The 21,332-nt window shown below is 38.3% G+C and overlaps 1 long non-coding RNA gene across 1 annotated transcript; it reads right to left on the bottom strand.

Moving 5' to 3' along the window:
• Positions 1 to 1,693: 1,693 nt before the first annotated feature.
• On the bottom strand, positions 1,694 to 20,883 carry LOC140497299 (uncharacterized). The gene is made up of 3 exons (XR_011964602.1): positions 20,583 to 20,883; positions 6,320 to 6,439; positions 1,694 to 4,855 (listed from the first exon to the last, which is right to left on the bottom strand). It is a non-coding gene; the product is annotated as an uncharacterized lncRNA (long non-coding RNA).
• Between the last annotated feature and the right edge of the window lie 449 nt (positions 20,884 to 21,332).

Here is a 21,332-nt window from a genome sequence, read left to right as displayed (position 1 = left end):
GGATTCTGAGCCAACCATCTTAAAGGTTTTGAATGGCTATTGGTGTTTCTTCTCTCTGAGATCAATTCATATACTGATGAAAAGAAAGTGGGCACATTTCCCTATGGGAATGATAGATACATCCATATATAGAGATGGTTAGCTGGCAAGGTAGATGTAGAATTCTCTTCCTGCTGTCAAGCAGACCTGAGTTCAAATCCCGTCTCAGATATTTATCAGCTGTGTGACCATAGGCAAGTAACTTAAGCCCTGTTTGAGTGTTTCCTCATCTGTAAATTGTGGTTAAAAATAGCACCTGCCTCCCAGAGTTGTTGGGTGGATAAAATGACAGTTTTGTAAAGTGCTTTGTAAACCTTAAAAATACTAATAAATGCTAGATTGTTATTATCAGCATCTCTATGCATTTTACTATATGGATTGCACCTGTTATCTATTGGTATAAGAAAAGATCAGGGAAGAAACTCCCTCTAACAACCTAAATCATCACCTGCTATAACAGACAGACTTGGTTATTGAGAGCACTGAGGGCTTAAGTGATCTGCCCAGGGTCACATAGCCAATATGTATCAGAGGCGATATCCGAACCCAGGTCTCTGTGACACTGAGTCCAGTTCTTAACCCATTCATCCATAATGACCTCACACTCTATATGTATTTATGTATAATCACTCAGATGTTTAGAGCTCTGGTTTGCAAAGCAATTTACATATATTACCTCATTCACTCCTCACGGCTACCAAGAGAGGTAGGTACTATTATTATCCCTATTAAAGGCCAAGTAAGTATCTGAGGCAGGATTTAAACCAGTGTATAGTTATGCATCCATATGCTTGTCACAATTTAAAGACTTGAATGCTAATGAATGCCTGCAGCAAAAAATAAAAAGAACAATTAGCAAATTCATATTCACCAACATTTTCTCAAGCTGCATACAAATACTCTTATTATCATTTGTTGGTTTTAAGTAAGATTTTTGCCCTGACTAAGATTATTTGTGGCAATTAATAAAGGAAATGTTTCTGAGGTTTGAAAATGGATTTGAATCCAAAATAAACTCTGTCAGCATGCATTCAGATACTTGAAATCTATGTGTTCAAATACTTATCTTCACATGGAAATGGAAATCCAATCTTCAGCGTCAAGGTGGTGTTTATTCGTTTTCTGGAGGGAAGGATTTCAGCCAGTGGGGTTTATACAAGTCACACACAACTGGCCATTGTAGTATTTCATTGCACAGACTTTCCTCTATATTGATAGGCAAAAAAGGGCATGTAACTTATTAAGCAATTGAAAACTAATGGGCTCATTATTGCCATTATTGTAATCAATTAGGCTTTAAGACCTCTTCCTCCTTCTTTAGCTATGTTAGGTGCTGTATAAAGGAAGGAAAGGTGGGAGCCAGCTATATGTTGTACTAAACATTCACTTTTAGGGCAGCTAGGTGACACAGTGCATAGAGTACGAGGCCTAGAGTCAGGAAAACTCATCTTTCTGAGTTAAAATCTAGTCTCAGTCACTTATTAGCTGTGTGACCCTAGGCAAGTTACTGAACTCTGTTTGCTCAGTTTCCTCATCTGTAAAATGAGCTGGAAAAGAAAATGGAAAAGCATTCTCATATCTCTGCCAGGAAAATTCCAAATGGCTTCATTCCAAATGGCGTCATGAAGAATGTGACACAACTGAACACCAAACACTCCATTCAACTCAACATTTATTTAGTTCAGCTAGGTAGCTCAGTGAGTAGAGTTCTGGTCCTGGAGTGAGGCAGACCTGAGTTCAGATCTGGACCTTTGACACTTACTAGTTTTGTGCCTTATTCCACTAGAGAAGGAAATGCAATCCACTCTAGTATCTTTGTGAAAAAAAAAACAAACCCATGGACCATATGGTCCATGGGGTCATGAAGAGTTACATGTTCAACAACAACAATGTGCAAAGCATTGTATCGGTATCTTTCATAAAGATCACAATTAAATAGCTTCTTTTTCCAGGGTGCTTGAATTCTGTTAGACATGATAGAATTTCAGTAGTTCTGTATCTGTAGGATTTTTTTTCTTTTTCTCTGCTTTTCTTTCCCTCTTCAGAGTTATCTCTCATGATCACAGATCAGAGGGGTAATTGTCCCGTTTGGAGATTTCTCTTATCTTATACTTGGAAGTCCTAGATACTTCCTTCCATCCTTCTCCTTTAGTCTAAGCATTTACCAAGTCTGAGTTCTAAGCACTACACTTGGAGACATAACGAGGGTGTGGTAGCTGGAGCTTTGACCAAGGTGCTATATTGGTGACCTTTTCCGCTACTCTCTAGAGACAATAGAACTTAGCACCTAGGGAGCAAGAATAATTAGTTAAAATGGGAAACTACCATTCATAAGGTTGGGGTAAGCTCCGTTTCTGTCACTTTCTTGCCCCCCTATTTCCCTCTCCTGCTTTACTCCTCCGCCGTTTTTTTAATAGTTCGAGGATTTTGTTCTAATTGCTTTAATTACAGTGCTTATTTATTGAAATGCAGTTCTTTGCATCAGCTTCACACCAGTGTCCTATAGTATCTTTCTTCCTCCATGGGACAGTGTCTCCCTTCAGACACACACCCCTCCCCCCGACCTGAACTGAAGGTGTGTTTTGTGACACTTACCCCAAGCATAAAATTTCCTAGTTATGACTAATTATACTATCAGACTTAATCAAATGATATCCCAACTTAACCCATTATATATTTCACTCAGAAAATCACTCAAGAGCCCAGCATTAGATTGTATAGAATGAATTGGTTCCTACTTTTTCAATGCTATAAATTCAAAGTTCTACATATTGATCCTGCCTGGAATAAGGAATACTTGTATTATACACTTGGATGTCTAGGCAAAGATTCCATAGGAGCCATTCCTCTAAGCTCAGAGTTTCACGATTCCTCTGACACAACAGGAGTGCTTCAGGTGAGATATGTTTTGCAAATAATTTTCATGGTCACAAGCCAACACTTAATTTTTAACTGAGACATCCTCTTCAACCATCAGCCCTGGCAAGAATACCACACGTTTCTCCCTATTTCTCTGGTGACAGTCGTTTTCCATCAGCCAAGTTTCTTATACTGGAGGGGAGAGGCATTTTTATACCTGGGACGAAGTTGCTGGGACAATAAGAACTTTTCCCGGGGCCTTGACAGTGATCAATTACCTTTCAGACCTTCCTTGTGCATCTCTGCAGAGAGGGCTCTTTCCTCTCCTGCTGCAGGAAGGGATATCATTCTGTGAATGCACTAATGATGTCTAATTAGCATTGCTACAAGCATCATAAGCATCTGGGCTTAATGTTTCCAGTTTCCATGATGATTCTCATATTTTAGCCAATTCTCCACTTGAATGGTTCCTTGCAGCTCTGTGGTAGTGAGAACAGTTGGCTTCTGGGTAAATTTAAATATCCAGTTCTGACACACCTGCTTCATAACAGGCAATGATAATAACGATGACTGTTAGTTTCAATCATATCTTTACTCACAGAGGAGAGAAATTCTTAGTGGAATATTTATTTCTTTTATGCTAGAAGTGGAAACAATTAGAAAGTGGGGCCTCCCTGACCAAAATACAAACCATCTGAAATTTGTGAGCCTCTGGGCCCAATGGGGCACAAAAAGGGAGTGCGGAAACAAACCCAACCTTTTGAGCGCTAAGGTCTTGGGGAATTATTAAGCCAGGCACCTGGCAAAGAGATAGGAGCAGTGTTTTCCTTTATCAAAATGATCTTCCTAACACAAAAGACTTTTAAGAATTGATTCAGAGCCATTTCCACCATTTTTAAATGAAAACAAAATAAAACACAAAATTTCAGGGCTTTTTTTTTCATTTCCTCTATTTCCATTCCTCCAGTACCCAATATCCTAAAACAGAGCAATTATCCCCAAGCTAGATCCTGGGCCCTAATTGGTTCATTAGCACTTCATCCTATCTTATTGATAATCATCCTTTACTTTTGGGCTGTCTTTGGCTCTTAGATCTTAATCTTACAAATACAAGGCAGAGAAACCTCATTAAGATGATCCTCTTCAGTTCATTTTCTGTTTATCACCATCTTCTTTTCTCCTATGGTCTTGGCACTTTTATTAGCAGATACTGCCAGTTGTCAATTTTTTTTCAAACCTCATTTGCATGGTTCCTGACATTTCAGGTTTACCTGGGGAGCTGCTTTGAAGATTAGAGCTGAAGAAATTCCATAGCCTTCATTTATAGCTGATGGCTCTACCTTTCTTCCTTCCATCACTGAGGCTCTCTAAACCCTGTTAACTGAGCTGGCACTTGGAAGCTGGGATTCTGGAGTGAGGAAGGCATTCTTCCTTTCCTTTGTCCCTTGTGTTTACTAAGAGGTCTGCTTTCTGGCAAGGGTCTTTCTTGCAGCTACTGCCCTAGACCTCACTAAGAGTTTCTATGGAAATAGGAAAAAAACAACATAGAGTCAAATAGAAGAGTCAGACAGCCCTTGATCTCAGGGAGTTCACATTCTCATGAGGGAAGGATGACAATAGGAGGGTTCAGCTTGCAAGTCAGTTGGAAAGGCCCCAGGGCTCTTGAGAAGGAGTGAAGCATGTAGCAATGCATCCTCTTTAATGTAATTTCCACTGATAAAACTGGTAATTGAATAGTTGTGGCATCAGACAAACTGAGACCTGGGGGAAGACGTTGGTTGAGAAAGCCCAAGGTCACTACTTTCCAGATCATCTCCAGTCATCTTGACCTTTATTTTGCACTGGACTTTGATGAGTCTGGAGGAGAGAGTGTGGTTGACAAATCTATGCAGCTCTGCCTCACTTGAATCCAATTCTCACACAAGTCAAAACATCACCCTGTGATGTCACTGGTCCTCTTTGAAAACAAAAGATGATTCACAAAATGACTAATGTGTAAGTATACTTTACATGATATAACCCATATCAAATTGCTTGCCGTTTTTTTGGGAAGGGGGAGGGGAGAAAGGGAGGAAGAAAAATTTGGAACTCAAATTTCTTTAAAAATTAATTAAAAATTGTCTTTATATATAATTGGAAAAAATAAAATACTATTAAAAAAATGAACAGCAACAGCTTATAAAACCTTATTCTTTCCTGATGTTAACTACTGAACAAGGTCAGGGATTTTGATGATAAGAATTTTCTTTTCCAGGTTTTTAGTGGCTATGCCTACTGAAGAGGTAAGGCTGTAGAACTTGCAAGAGTGGTTACCAGGAGATCACATTTCTACAAGGACTGATTCTCCAGTTGATGGCAGGGAAGTCCTGGATTCAAGTTCCACTTCTAACATACTGACTGAGTGACATTGGGCAATGATATAACCTCTCCCAGTGCCCCAGACAACTCTGTAAGGCCATAAATTGTGGGAAAGGAGCTGATTTGCATTGGTAGTCAGGAAAGATGAACTCACAGGTCTGATAAACAAAGGAATGAAAAAAATGGATGAATAAGTAAATTAATAAAAAATTTTTCCACCATGGCTCTTCTCTACCTTTTCTATTCTCTTCAATAATATCTTAAGATTTGATCATGCTTTCCTCAAAACAACACTTCAAGATGGGTAGTATGAATACTACAATCCTTTTTTAGAGATGATTGTCAGAGAGCTAAGTGACTTGCTCATGGGTCTATTGCGCAAAAAGTAAGATTTAATCCCAGTTCTTTCTGACATCAACCACAACACTCTCTTCTCTACATTATTCTCCTTTTTTCATGTTGTGATAGTTTCAATGAGATATTCTTTTCCTTTTGAATTTTCAACATAATTAATCATAATATCAATTTACATTTGGATAATGTGGTATGTCTTTTGAAGCTCTTTCAATATATTTCAACATATTATTTAATAACTACCATTTAGGCAATGCTTTTGTATAATTTTGTATTATACATTTGTATATAGTTGCATTATAATAATTAGCATTTTTACAGTGCTTTTTATAATTGTGTGATATATTTGTATATATAATTATAATAATAGCTAGCATTGATACAACGCTTTAAGATTTGTGAGGCGATTTACATAGTTTCTCACTTTGTCCTTTCAACAGCCTGGTGAGGTAAATGCCATTATCCTGAATGAAACTCAGTAGTTTACTGGAGGTTACACTAAGAATTTATAACAAAACTGGAACTAGAACCCAGGTCCAGTGCTCTTTCAAATAGAATCCTTCCTCTCCCCTCTGATTCTCCCACTGGGTCTCTCACTGATTTTGGGGGGTTTGGGGAACAAATTATTCTTTTGAACACCACAGGTACTTCTCACTCCCCTCACTCCCCTGCAGCCTTCTCCCTCCCCATCCCTTGGCTCCCTCCATACCAGTCCTGAAATCCAGAAAGGTTCCACAATTCTGATTTGCAAGGCTTCATTTCCCAGTCAAGTCTCTTGTCCTCTCATCTCTCCATCTTCTTCCCTCATATCTTAGCTCCTTTTTTGCAGCTGGTTATGGAAACAAATTAAGGAGATGAAAGAAAATCAATCTTGAAACCAGCCTCTGTCTTTCTCTGTGGTGACACTTTCTCAATAGGCTGCAAGGCAAACTGCATTTGTAAAGGATTGAGGGGTAAGGTTCTGGCAGACTCCTTTTTATGAGCTCTAAAGAGATGTTAGTGGCTGAGGAGTAATTCCCAAACTGTTCCAGTGAGGTCCTGGCCTTGCTGGAGAATCTTGGCACAGGAATACTTCCTTTCCACTGGAAACTTAGACACCTCTTCATATCATGCTCCATACTAGGAGTTCAGCAGGCAGAGTGCCATACTTAATACAATAGAATGGAGGCCCTATGCAGACTTCATGCCTGGCTCATACCTAGTAGGCACTTGATAAGTGGTTGCTGATTAACTTGGAACTCAAGAAAACCTGGGTTCAAAGCCCATTTCGGATTCTTATTAGCTGTATGGTCATGAGCAAGTCATTTTTCTTCCCTGAGTTTCAGTTTCCTCATCTACAAAACAGAGATACCCAGCTCACATAGTTATTGTGAGGTTCAAATGAACTACTTTGTGTGAAGAGCTCTGAAAACCTTAAAGCTCTATATGAATGCTAGATATTACTATTAATGTCTTCTGACAGTACTCTCGACTATACTCCTGAACACCACTCTATTTATTACTTCTGTGTATTTGTATTGGCTCTTCCCCAAATCAACAATGCTCTGTCCCCGTATTTCTTAGTTTCTCAGGCTTTCTTTAAAATCCAGTTCAAATCCCTGCAGCAGGTCTTCCCTTGTCCCCCAGGTGCTAATGCCCTCCCATTTCATATTACCTTCCATTTACTCTAAATATACAACAGCTAGGTGGCACAGTGGTTCTAACTCCAATGCTAGGCTTGGAGTCAGGAAAACTCTTCTTCCTGAGTTCACATATGGCCTCAGATGCTTACTAGTTGTGTGACTGTTTACCTCAGTTTCTTCATTTGTAAAAGGAGCTGGAGAAAAGAAATCGTAAATCATTCCAGTATCTTTGCCAAGAAAACCCCAAAGAGGGTACAAAGAATTGGATATGATTGAACCATCAGCACTCTATATACATCTCAGATACATCTAATTATTTACATGTTGTTGCCTTTTTAACAACGTGAGCTTCTTCACTAATGCATTGTAGGTAGAGTTGTGAACTGATCCAACCATTCTGGAGAGCATTTTGGAACTATGCCCAAAGGGATATAATTTCCATAAGAAATGATGAGAAGACAGATTTCAGACTTAGTGAAGTGAGCAGAACCAGGAGAATATGGCACACAGTAACAGCAACATTGTGCAGTGACAACTTTGATATACATAGCTCTTCTCAGCAACACAATGATCTAAAAGGATTCAAAAAGACTCATCATGGAAAATGCTATCCACATCCAGAGAAAGAACTATGGAGTCTGAATGCAGATTGAAGCAGACTATTTTTTCTCTTTTTTGTTTTATTTTTTCTTTCATGTGTTTTTTCCCTTTTGTTCTGATTCTTCTTTCACAACATGACTAATGTGGAAATATGTTTAACGTGATTATACATGTATAGCCTATTTCAGACTGTATGTCATCTTGGAGAAGAGGGAGGGCAGGGAGTGGGGAAAATTTAGAACCCAAAATCTTACAAAAGTAAATGTTGAAAACTAAAAAGTAATTAATTTTTTAAAAACATAATGTAAGCATCTTGAGGGCAGGAACCAAGTTTTTTTTTTTATTTCTTTGTATCTTTAGCACAATTCCTGGAACGCAGAAAGGGCTGAATAAAATGTTTGTTGATTGACTGACTCCTTCTCAATTTAGGTGTCTGGAAACTAAATGAGATATTGCTCTGAAATACCATTAAGCCAAAGTCAACGATATTATAAAAGTGTATCTCTCTCTTTATCTCTTAATATCCATCAAACTCCTCTGAGCTATGTCACACTCTTAATTAAGTTAGCATTTATAGCTGTGAGATATGAGGGATTAAAATCTCCTACAGTAACTGATCTGTTTAAAAAGTGAGAATGTTTTCTTTGGTTAATTTTTCCTTTGAACCTCAGTAAGTTCATTCTATTCTCACTAGTCCAGCTCTGATAGACACCAGATACCATTATCCACTAGCCTTTTAAATGCAAGCTCCCCTTGGAACGCAATCCCATAGCAAGAAGGGATTGTTTCATTCTTTGGGTTGGCATCCCCAGAGTCTAGAATACCACCCAGCATATAAATACTTATTGGTTGATATCTTGGAGAACCTAGAGGAAACAGGGGTCTTTGTGGATAAAAAATTATCTTGAGATAAGGGAAAGAAGAGAGTGTATAAGAGTGTATATTGAATATGTACACACAATATTTGAATATGCATATTCATATTTATGCACATATACATGCAGACATAAATAAACATATGTATAATACACATAGTACACATTGATAATACATATGATGAGGAAGGAAAATAGGGAAGGGAACAAGCAGTTATTACGTATCTATTATACGCCAGTCACTGTGTTAAGCATTTTACAAATATTATCTTATTTGTAAATATACAACACTATTTGTATATATTACACATCTACATAATACAGGTAATGCACATACTTAATATAATACATATTACATACAATGAATATATATAATAGGATTTGAGAGTTGTCCATTACCAAATCAGTGGAAGATCAATTAGATTTGGGATCAAAAGAGCTGGGTTTTGAATTCTGATTTTGCTATTTACTACTTGGATCACTTTGGGAAGTTGCTTTCTAGACATCTATTGCTAAACAAATATAAGATCGTGACTCGTTCCCTAAAGGTCCATGTATTAGTGACCCTATGAAACCAGCACCTCTCTCTCTCTCTCTGAATCTTAGTTTCCTATATTATCATTATTATTATTTCAATAACAATAATTTATGTGGCATTTTAATCTTGGCAAAAATTTTCTTCACTGTAATACAATGATTTAGATAGTATATTATGAGAATAATAATAAAAACACAAAGAGCTAGCATTTATATCATGCTTTAAGGTTCTCAAAATGCTTTACAAATATTATTTTATTCTCATGACAATCCAAGGTGGGGGCAGGTGTTATTATTACCCCCATTTTGCAGATAAAGAAACTCAGGTAGACTATTTAAGTGATTTGCCTCGGGTCATACAGTTAGCAAATGTCCAAGTTCAGATTTGAACTCAGGTCTTCCTGACTCAATATCTAGGTCTCTATCCACTGTTTTGTCTAACTCACAAGAACCTGAAGCTATGGGAGAATTAATGACTTGTCCATGGACGTACAACTAATAATTTCCTGAGACATGAATATATAAGTTACGTAGAAGTTCAGGGTGTACAGAGGAAAGGAACCTGGGGTGGTAGAAGAGAAAGGAATGCTAGAGACTGATCTCAATTTTCCAGCAGCTAGGTGGATAGAGCATTGAACCTGGACTCAGGAAGACCTGAGTTCAAATCCTGCCTCAGTCATTTATCAGCTATGCGACCCTGGCCAAGTCACTAACCATCTGTTTATCTCAAATTTTTTCATCCATAAGTTGAAGAAAACAATAGTATGATAATAGTAATATGGTAGAATAATAACCGAGGAAATAATCTGAGCTATATGATTTATTAGCAAAACAGGCATAATAATGGATCAATGGAATCCCCAGGCAGTCCAAAGACCCTGAAAAAAGTTTGACAAAGTTTTTATGTATTAAAAACAATTAATCAAATAAAACCAATTAATTAAAAGATAGCAATTTACCGGGAAACAAAATTAGGTAAAATGATTGCTAATTGGAGGGAAGATTTGGGACTTTACAAGTTAGGAATGGAAGAACAAACAGGTATACTTCCCTGGAATAAGAAAAAAAGATGTCCCACTCACTGGCAAGTGTCTGTATTCAATCAGAGGAACATGAAGACAAAAACTGACTGGTAGCGGACCAGTTTTCACATAAGATATATGAAATATATAATTGTGTAAAAACTTCTTGCATCAATCTTTGGGTCTGGCTGGGTTTCTGTTCAGCATAATCCAGGTCCTTAGTCAAGGGTTTCTAAGCAGCAGGTCTTGAGATGTAACTGGACCAGTAACTGAAGGGAAAGGGACCTGAATTAACTCCCAGGGTTGTTGTGAAGATCAACTGAGATAATAACTGTAAAGTGCTTAGCACAGTGCCTGGCACACAGTAAGTGCTATATGAATGTTAGTTGTTGTGATTTTGGTTTGTCTCAACTTCCTCATCTGTAAAATGGGGTTAAGAATAGCACCTACCTCCCAGGATTGTTGTGAGGATCAAATGAGATAATAACTGTAAAGCTCTTAGTGCCTGGCACATAAAATGTTAGCTATTAAAGTTACTCAGAGGAATCATCTTCATTCATGTGCTCATTGGGAACCTCACCCCATCTGCAAAAACCATTAGTTCTGGCAATGTGAACTAGCCTATGGGCAGGGTCACCAGGGGATCCATAAACCACACTTAAAGAGCCATGTAAGTTGGTCAAATGAATCCAAGAAACCATTGACTACTATCCAGATGGATTCAGGCAGTGGAAAAGGCACATGGCTAGTATTTGGTAGCCTAGGAGAGGAGAAAATAAAGCTTGGGAATGGACAAAGGGAAAGTCATTGGGTAATGAAATACCCAGATATGCCAGATACCTCGATCTTTCCCCTTACCAGAGAAATTCCACTGACAGCATTCAGAGCCAAGTTCTAGAAATCTACATTCATAATTTTCTGCCTCTGCTCAAAAATTTTAGACTCCATATACTAAACTGGGCCAGCTGAGGCTCATGGTTGGAAAACAAAATGGTTTTGTTGGCAGAGAAGCAAATATAGTTTTATAGAAACTGAATGGCATAGAACCAGGGAATCTAAATTAGTAGTCTATAATGGTTCCTATAGCCCCTCAGGTGAACAGATGACTGCAAATGGAATAGGTATACTCACTGTATTTACTAGTATCTCTTCTCCTTGTCATAGATGAATTGCATGGTAGATTTGAAGTGAAAAATGGGAATCAGTAAATTATAAAGAAAGAATGGTAATTAGTTTTACTAAAGCAAAGTGAAAGAAAATGTTTTCTGAGCAAGTCAGTACTAAGAATTTAGACGTTAAGAAAATAAACTACAGTTTAGATCACTTATGAGAGTATTATATATTTGACACATACTATGTGACTTTGGGCAAGTCATGGGCTCGCATAGCTTCTGGCAACTCCCTAGGAAGTTGAAGAGAAGGAATTGACCTGATCTAGTAGAGGGAGTTTCTTCACTCTGAAATTCCCAATCAAAGGTCCAGGCTCTATCCCTGTTCTATGTAGATGTATACTAAGGTTCAAAACCACACATTGGCTAATCTATGCAATAGGGAAGATTAACTAGTAAATTCTTTAATTATAATTCTATTTATACTTTTATTATGAAGGATGGTCATTTGTTCTGATAAGAAAAATGTTCCACATGAAGGCTTAAGTTCAGGAAAATGACTGAACTGTTAAGTTCATTTCATTTACGAACAAACATTAATGAATTTTATTTAAGCTAATGAAAACATGATCCTTAATAGCAAAAGTACAAATAGGACCCTAAATAATGGATTTGCTAAGTGTCCCTATCTGGCGATATTAGTCAACATTTTTCTCTTTGTACCATAATTACATAAATGTGTTTTTACAAATACATATGCACAGTATAAGAAAAAACATGAGAAGAGTGAACCAAGTCTACTTTTCCCAATTGTTCTGAGCATCTAGGTTGGGATCTAATTTGTATGGATGGCTAAGCAAAAAATTTATGTCAGCTTTAGCAGAGCAAGGTTTATGTGTTCTGACCTTTCCTGATGTATTGATCCTTAGTTCAAAGAAAAGAATTGAACATGGGCCAAATAACACCTAAGTGTGGGACTTCTGCCTACAGGCTGGGCAGTGATCATGACTTTCTTTCTTTCTTTTTTTTTAGGCAATCAGGGTTAAGTAACTTGCCCAGGTCACAAAGCTTACAAGTGTCTGAAGGCATTTGAACTCAGCTCCTCCTGATTCCAGCACTGGTGCTCTATCCAATCCCCCATGTAGACACCCCCATGACTTCCACAAGCCTGGAATTTTGAACCAGTTTATTAATTGTATATGTTCTTCCAGCCATGACCTCTGAGGTACCTGCACTCATCTATCTTGCCTCCTACTTGGGAAGGCCATCTTACTCTCTTCTTAACTCTACGATCAGGCTTCCAAACAATTCAAATGAAAAGCTGTTAATGATCTCTAAATTACCAAATCTAATGGCCTTTGTTCAGTCCTCAAAGGGCCCAAGGTCTCCCATTGCATCCTGAGCCATCTCCAGTCATCCTGATGATTATCTGGTCACTGGATCCAGATGACTCAGGAGGAAAAGTGAGGCTGGTGACCTGCACAGCCCTCCCTCATTCAAAACAAAGTCAAGTGCAAGTCATGTCATCATTTCTCTGATGGCATGGTCTTCTTAGGCAGCAAAGGATGAACACAAACAATGTCTCTTGACCTCTTGACAACCTTTGACATTATTGATCACCCTCTTCTCCTTTTCACTCTCTCTTCTCCAGGTTTTCAGGACATCAATTCTCTCTTGGTTCTTTTCCAACCTATTGACCACCCCTCAATCTTCTTTCCTAGATCTGCATCCAGGTCATCATTCCTACTAACCATGAATGTCCTATAAGGCTCTTCCTTAGACTTTCTTCTCTTTTTCCTCTATAACGTTTCATTTGGTGATCTTGTCAGTTTCTATAAAGTCTGTTATTATCTCTATGCTGGTGATTTTCAGATCTGTTTAGTCCTAACCTCTCTGCTGACCTCCAGTATCACATCTCCAACTGCCTATTAGACATCTCAAACTGAATATCTTATATTTTTCTACTCAAAGTGCATTATTTTCCCCATTTCCTCCCCCTCCCTAATCCTTCTTCTTCCTAATTTCCCTATTACCATCAAGGGTTTAAGTTCTGGAATCATCAGCAAATTTTTTGTAGATCATTGCCCTCATAAAGGTCCCCAGTCATATACTCTAGAAATCTCATCAGTGATGAGAAGGAGCACCAAATGGACTCATTGGCCCCTGTGCCTTTCCTCTTTGATTTCTCTGTCTGTACAAATATATGGGGAATTATTTTTTATTTTTTTCTAAATTATACATAAAAACAATTTTTAACATTTGGTTTTTTTTTAATTTTGAGTTCTAACTTCTTTCCCTCCTCCTTGAGAAAGCAAACATTTTAATACAGGTTATACATGTGCAGTCATGCGAAACATTTCCATATCAGCCATGTTAGAAAAGAAAACATAGACAAAAAGAAAAAACAAGAAAAATAAAGCTAAAATCGGATCTGCATTCAGACTCCATCAGTCCTTTCTCTGGAGGTAGATAGTATGTTTCATCATAAGTCCTTTGGAACTGTGTTATTATTAATCTAGTATTGTATTACTGAGAATAGCTAAGTCATTCACAGTTGACCCTTGTGGGATATTGTTGTTACTTTGTACAATGTTTTCCTGTTTCTGTTTACTTCACTTTGCATCAGTCTTGCCAGACTTTTCTGAAACCATCCTGCTTCTCATTTCTTATAGCACAATAGATTTAGATAAGAAGTTCTTGATGCAATTGATTATATTCTATACAACATCTTGGACATAATAGGCACTCAGTAAGTGTTTGTTTAATAATTTGTATGGGCAGATGGGGGAGAAGGGGGTTTCATACACAATTGACATTGACATTGTCTGGACACTTGTAAAAGACCTTTCCTTTATCTTACTAACTTACCCATAAGGCTAATAATAATAGCTAGCACTTTAAATTTGCAAAGTGAATTACAAATATTATCTGGTTTTATTCTCACAATAATTCAGAGAAGTAGATATTATTATTTATGTCCCTGGCACATAATATGTGCTATATAGATGTTAGCTATTTCTTATTCATCCTATTTTACATTTGAGAAATTAAAGAAGACAGAAGGTAAGTGGCTGACTCAGGGGTGTACAACTACTAAGCTTCTGAGGCTGGATTTGAACTTTGGTCTTTCTCATTTCAGGTCCAACATTCTATCCACTGCACCATCTAACTCCTGTAGTGTGGTGTGATAGACAGAACTCTGTTCAAATCTCACTTCAGATACTTCCTATGTGACCCTGGCCACTGAACTTCTTTAAGCCTCAGCTTCCCTGATGGTAAAATGTATGTTGTGAAGATAATCTCCAAGTGCTCTGTAAATGTCAGCTATTATTATATTCCAAGATATCAAGATATGCCAAGGTGAATATACCCCCAAAGGGTATATTTATTAAATATAAAGATATAAAACATAAAATATTTTTAAAAATTTTAAAATTAGTAATATAAAAACTATTGTCATAAAAGAATATCACCCGGATGAAAATAGCTCTTATCTCACCCCTCTGAAATCTTTTTGGTTTCAGTTATGCTGTGTACAAGTGTTCATTTCTTCAACTTCCACAAACTCTAGGCTTTCATTTTTGTTTTCTGAGAGGTCTGTGGTCTGTCATTTAGTTTCTCTGTCTGAGACTTGAAGAAGTAAGTGTCCCTCTCCTCCTAAATGGAGATAATCTGCATGGTGCAGTGGAAAGAATGCTGACTCAAGCCAGAGAACCTGGGCTCAAGTGCCACCAACTGTATCATCTCTGAAAGAGCTTTCCTCTGTTACCTCAACTTTATGACACTGGACTTTGGGCCTGGAAACCCTGGGTTCAAATCCTTTCTCAGATATTTACTATTTGACTCTGGACAAATCACTTAACTTCTGTGATCTTTGGTTTACTCATATACAAAATGAGACAGATTGGGTAGGGACAGCTAGGTGGTACAGTAGATAGAGCACCAGTGCAGGAGTCAGGAGGACCTGAGTTCAAATCTCACCTCAGACACTTGACACTCACTAGCTGTGTGACCTTGGGCAAGTCACTTAACCCCAATTGCCTCATCCTGGGTCATCTCCAGTCATCCTGATGAAATATCTGGTCACTGGATTCAGATGGCTCCGGAGGAGAAGTGAGGCTGGTGACCTGTACAACCCTCCCTCACTCAAAACAAAGTTAAGTGCAAGTCTTGTCATTATTTCTCTGATGGCATGGTCTTCTTCGACAACAAAGGATGAACACACACATATAAAATGAGATGGTTAGAGTAGATACCCTCCTATCTCTGAATCTGTAATCTAATTATCCTATTACCCAAGACTTTTCTGTTACTTACTATCATAGTGCTAGAAAAGATCTCTGATGTTCCCCTCCCCACCTTGCATTTGACACATGAATAGAGGCCACTAATGCTTGGATTTAGTTCACTGAATGAACAAGCTAGCCCTCTTGTGGACCTCTGTGTCATGTTAATGAAAAAGCAGTCTCTGTCTCCCTCTCTCTGTCTCCCTCTCTCTGTCTTCCTGTCTCTGTCTCTGTCTCTGTCTCCCTCTCCCTCTCCCTCTCCCTCTCCCTCTCCCTCTCCCCCTCCCCCTTCCCCTCCCCCTCCCTCTCCCCCTCTCCCCCCCTCTCTCTCTGTCTCTCTCTCTCTGTCTCTCTGTCTCTCTGTCTCTCTGTCTCTCTCTGTCTGTCTCTCTCTCTGTCTCTGTCTCTGTCTCTCTCTCTCTCTCTCTCTCTCTCTCTCTCTCTCTCTCTCTCTCTCTCTCTCTCCCTCTCTCTCTCTCTCTCTGTTATTATGGTCCCCCTTCCCTTGCTGCATAGCTTTCCTCAGCAGATGGAGTTTCCAAGCTTGTATAGTTCTATTTTAAATACTTTAAAAGATTTGATTTAGAGGAAAACTGATTTCCATAGTTTAAGCAGTGGAGCCTCAGGGTAATCTTAATTTGGTTATGTCATGTCAAGGGCCCCTCTGTTATTCAAAGTTCAGGTTCAGGAAACACTGTGGAGAGGCAAGCTAGCCTGCTTCTAGCTGTTTCTGGTAGAATCCTAATGGTTTTCCAACGCCTTCAAACTTGCAGGCTCTTTGTCCTGTGACATACGTGACAGAGTTGGCTTTTCATGTTCTGAATTCTGTGCCCATTAAACTGTGGCAATAAAGAATGACGTCTCATGGCAGTTATATTGGGGAAGGGTAAATACTACAACTGAACAATTCAGTTCTGGTGGCGTCTCTAAAATAAACTCCCAGGTCTGACTCATTTTTGTGTTTTTAACTCCAGTTTTTAGTACAATGTCCTTCTCTCTAAATAAAAGGGGAACTCCTCCCAGGACCTCTATTTAAGGAGGGTACCCAGGTCAGTCATTTTTTCATTTCCCACCTAGCTAGACTTATAATAGGAAAACTTCCCAAGAAAAGATGAGAGGGCTCCAAGTGTACTGATAATCTTCAGTCAATGTTAACCCTCAGGCCTGAACCCCAAGCCTCAGAAAAGGTTATAGTGATAGTTAACGTTTATGTAACATAGATTTAAGGTTCACAAAACACTCTATATCCACGATCATTTGGTCCTCTAAATGATCCTATGTGGTAGGTACTATTACTAGCTATGCTTAAGGGATGAAGAAATTTCGATTCACAGAGAAGAAGCAAATTGCCCACGGTCACACAAATCAAAGGTAATGATGATGATGATGACAATATTTACATAGCACTATAAAGTTTGTAAAGTTATTTCAAAGTATTATCTCATTCTAACCTTACAGTGACCCTAGGAGATAAGTGCTATATTATCTTCATTTTATAGGTGATGAAATCAAGGTGGACAGTGGTTAAGTAACTGGCCAAGTATCTGAGGCTATGTGTGTGTGTGTGTGTGTGTGTGTGTGTGTGTGTGTGTGTGTGTGTGTGTGTGTGCATACATATAATGTATGTATCTATCTGAGATCTGAACTGAAGTCTTCCTGACTCCAGTTCCAACAGTTTATCCACTGTGCCAACTAGTTGTCACATTAGCGGTAGGATTCAAACCCAAGTCCTTCTGATTCCAAGTCCAATCTTCACTGTCCCACACCAACTCTTCATTAACATCGTCTATATCACAAGGCTTTTACTAGCTCAAATCTTTGGTTTTTAGCAGAGACACAAGCAAATAAGAAATTGCTTTTTTTACTTATCATAGTCATAGTCAAAACAGTTTTAACACTCCCTTAAAAAATAAAAAAGCTATCTCTATTATTTCTTTCTTATTCTATGTTCCTTGAGGGCAAAGCCAAGCCAATATCTGTCCATCTCTAGGATATGTCATTTCTCTTACAGAAACATCCAAAGGCCATTTGGAGGTTGCATTCATATTGGAGCACCTCAGATCCATTCTCCCCAGGTCAGTGTTCGTGTCTTTGCCCTATGACCATATCTCAGAATTTCCCCAACTGGGTGGATGCCTACTGCCATTGAACATTAGCAACAAAGACCAGGGACTCTGGGGGGCCGAAGATAAGAACTCCATCAAGCGTCAGAATTCAGGGTTGGTCACACAAAGCTCTAATTCAAGCCCTTGGGCCCCAGCATCAGAGAGCAGACCTTAAAACAGGTTGTACAATTTTCTTTTTCATGCATATTCATAAGTATAACAACTCTAGACAAAGACAATGATTCATGCAGGAAGAGCTATTCTAAACATTATCTGTGAGAGACAAATGGATTTCCAATTTAACATGTATAGTGCACAAATAGATCAGAAGAACTTTCAAGTCAAAAGCGTACTTGGGTGCCATGCTCCTTCCATTGTAATATGGCATAAAATGACAGGAGCAGGCCTTCCTCAGGTGGGTCATGCTTAGCAGTTCCCTTCAAAGCAGAGGGGAAATGAAAAGAGGTAAAATTTAAAGCCTTGTCTGAGCCTACAATAGAAACCAGTAATAATAGCCTCAACTAAAAAAAAATCGAAAAACAGCCTCCAAATATATAAAAAATCTCCTTTATTTTGAGTTACTAGTTACGAATACCTTTAATCCTCCTTTTTCTTTTGACACAATTAGAGTGGTGGCAAGTTGGATTCATTCAATGCTTAATAGGAATCAGAGGAAGATACTTAAGAGCTAAATGAGATCTAGAATTGATTTTAACAAGATTTCAATCAAACTCATGTTGATAACTCGTGACACTGCAGTGGGAGAGCAACAGTATCTATCAGACTAGAAATCTATTTCTAGCATATTCCAATCTACTAAAATATCTAAAGATAGTTGCTTCTTAAAATTCTCCCCAATGCCTTTAGTCTATGAAAACCGTATCAAGCAGATATAAAATGGCTAACACCAGGGAGTGGGGAACATTTTAAGAATACTAGGATTTGGGCTGTTTCTCAAGATGATAATAAAATTTAAAAAAATAATAACAGTAGTTAGTATTTATATGGAACTTACCACATACCAGCCACTATGCTAAGCATTTTACAAATAGGATTTCATATACTTTTTAAAAATTTTAATCTTTGAAAAATTATTATTGATTTCCAACATTCTTTCCTTTTTAAATTTTGAGTTCCAACCTCTCTGTTTCCCTCTCTCCTAACCTACTCTCACCCACTGAGAAGGCAAACAAAATGATATCAATTATATAGATGAAATCATGCAAAACATATTTCCATATTAGCCATATTTCAAAAGAAAAATGAAGTGAGAAAATTATACATCAATTTTCACTCAGAGTTCATTAGTTCTCTCTCTGGAGGTAGAAAGTATTTTTCATTATGAGTCCTTTGGAATTTTCTACAACGTTGTTGGTATTGTGCACCATGATGACCTCGTTCTTTTTATTTCACTTTGCATCAGTTCATATAAGTCTTACCATGTTTTTTCTGAAACCACCTCCTTGTCTCTTCTTGGAGCACAATAATATTCCATTACAATCATATGACACAGCTTGTTCAGCCATTCTCCAATTGATGGGCACCCCCTCAATTTCTGATTCTTTGACACCACAAAAAGAGCTGCTATAAATATTCTTGTACGCATAAATCCTTTGCCTTTGATTTCTTTGGGATACAGACCTACTAGTGGTTTTATTGGGTCAAAGGGTATGCAAAGTTTTATAGCCCTTTGGACATAATTTCAAATTATTCTCCAGAATGGTTGGATCAATTCACTACTCGACCAACAGTTTATTACTGTACCTTTTTTCCCTTTATCTCCTTCAGTATTTTCTGAAGTAGTACTTCAGAGTTGTTTTAATTTGCATTTTTCTAATCAACGGTGATTTAGAGGGTTTTTTTTTCCCATATGACCACAGATAGCTTTGATTTCTTCTGAAAGCTACCTGTTCGTTCCTTTCACCATTTATCAGTTGGGGAATGGCTCTAATTTTTTAATAATTTTCTCACATTATTCTTACAACAACCTTAGGAAGTAGATGCTATTAGTATCTCAATTTTACAATTGAGGAAGCTGAGGCAGATAGCAGTTAAATGACTTGCCTGTGGTCACACAGCTAATAAGTATCTAAGGCCAGATTCAAGCTCAGGTCTTCCTGATTAAAGGCCCAGCACTTTATCCACCATGTACCTAGAATCTCAAACGTGGAAGAGACGATAAAGATCTCTAATCCATTTCTGCCTTCCATTTTAGTGATGAGAAAATAGACCTATAAATGACTTGGTCAAGGTCATGCAGCATATATTATTGTCTTTTCCTATAAGTTTCCAAGGCACTTCTCAGGAGCTCCTTCTGAGTTTGTATATGAAGTGAGAATTCCTCCTCCCCTCCCCTTCTACCTACCCTCACTTACTGCCACATCTAGATCCTGAACTGGTCTATCCAGAAAATCATAATTTCCTGGGGCTCAAAAACTACTCTCAATACCTCTTAATTTTGGTAACAAACACCCAATCCCCTAGCTTTATTCCTCCAACTGGAAAGGTAATGCCTTCCCATGGTTCTTGTGTAGAGGGGACATGTCTACACATATGCTCAGATCAAGGACACTCCTCCACCCAAGGGAGGTCCAGATGAGGCAATGGAATGGAAAACCCTCTCTCAGCACTGACTTGGATTGAATTGACTGATTTGTGGACTGGCTGTGATAGGAACTGCTCTAGGCAGTATAGGAAAGATAGAAAGGAGAAAGGAATATAATAAGATATAATGAAGAAGAAATATAATGAAGAAATGGCAGTGCTGGGATCTGTCATATTGAATGCCATATGGAGCAAGATTAAAGAGCTCTCACCTCTTAAGTGATCCCTTTGGAGGATTTTAGTTCACCTCTGTTACATAGTGGCTTCCAGGACTGAAAAGGCCCATCTTTTGCTTCTGTCTCAAGTCCTGTGTAGCTTAAATTAGACAATGCCTGTAGATGACTTCACCGAGGCTGGGGAACTGTTGGGAAACATCCTTAGGAAGGTGTTACTTTCCCTTCTGGTGGAACAGAGTTTGATAATTGATGTTGGAGGCTTGGTATCAGCAGGAATCCTTTGGGCTAGTGCCTGGGAAAGGCCTCATACAGAATTCTTGCTCAGATGGAGCCTGGCTCTTGTCCAAGGTTGTAGAAGTTGACTTTCCAGATCTGGGCAGGCAGCTTCAGGTCCTGAGATATTTCTCAAGCATCCGCATGATGAGTAACATCAATGACCTAGTTCTGGGACAAATTGCTTATGATCAGTATCTACAGAAAGTTTAACCCTTTCTACTCCTGGCTAGATTGTCCTAAGTTAGAACTAGGGAAGGACTCCAGTGGAGGAAGTGAGGGGGTTTTGTTTTGAAAGCTGAAGTTTGTGATTAACATGCATGGGTAGTTAGAGAGTTCGTGGCAACTCTTATTGATGTTCTAAAGACATAGTATTATACATTTTCCCAAATTCAATTATTAACTAACCTTTCGTTCTAATTCTAATGCCTTCCCTTTTTAAATTGTGTATCCTGTCTATAGCTTGCTTGTATATATTTGTTTGCTTGCTGTCTTCTCCATTAGATCTGTGAG

The sequence above is a fragment of the Notamacropus eugenii genome, chromosome 3 (assembly GCF_028372415.1).
Source record: "Notamacropus eugenii isolate mMacEug1 chromosome 3, mMacEug1.pri_v2, whole genome shotgun sequence".
Classification (NCBI taxonomy): Eukaryota; Metazoa; Chordata; class Mammalia; order Diprotodontia; family Macropodidae; genus Notamacropus; species Notamacropus eugenii.
The sequence above is the reverse complement of the archived record's forward strand: the minus strand, read 5'-3'. Positions and strand labels throughout refer to the sequence as shown.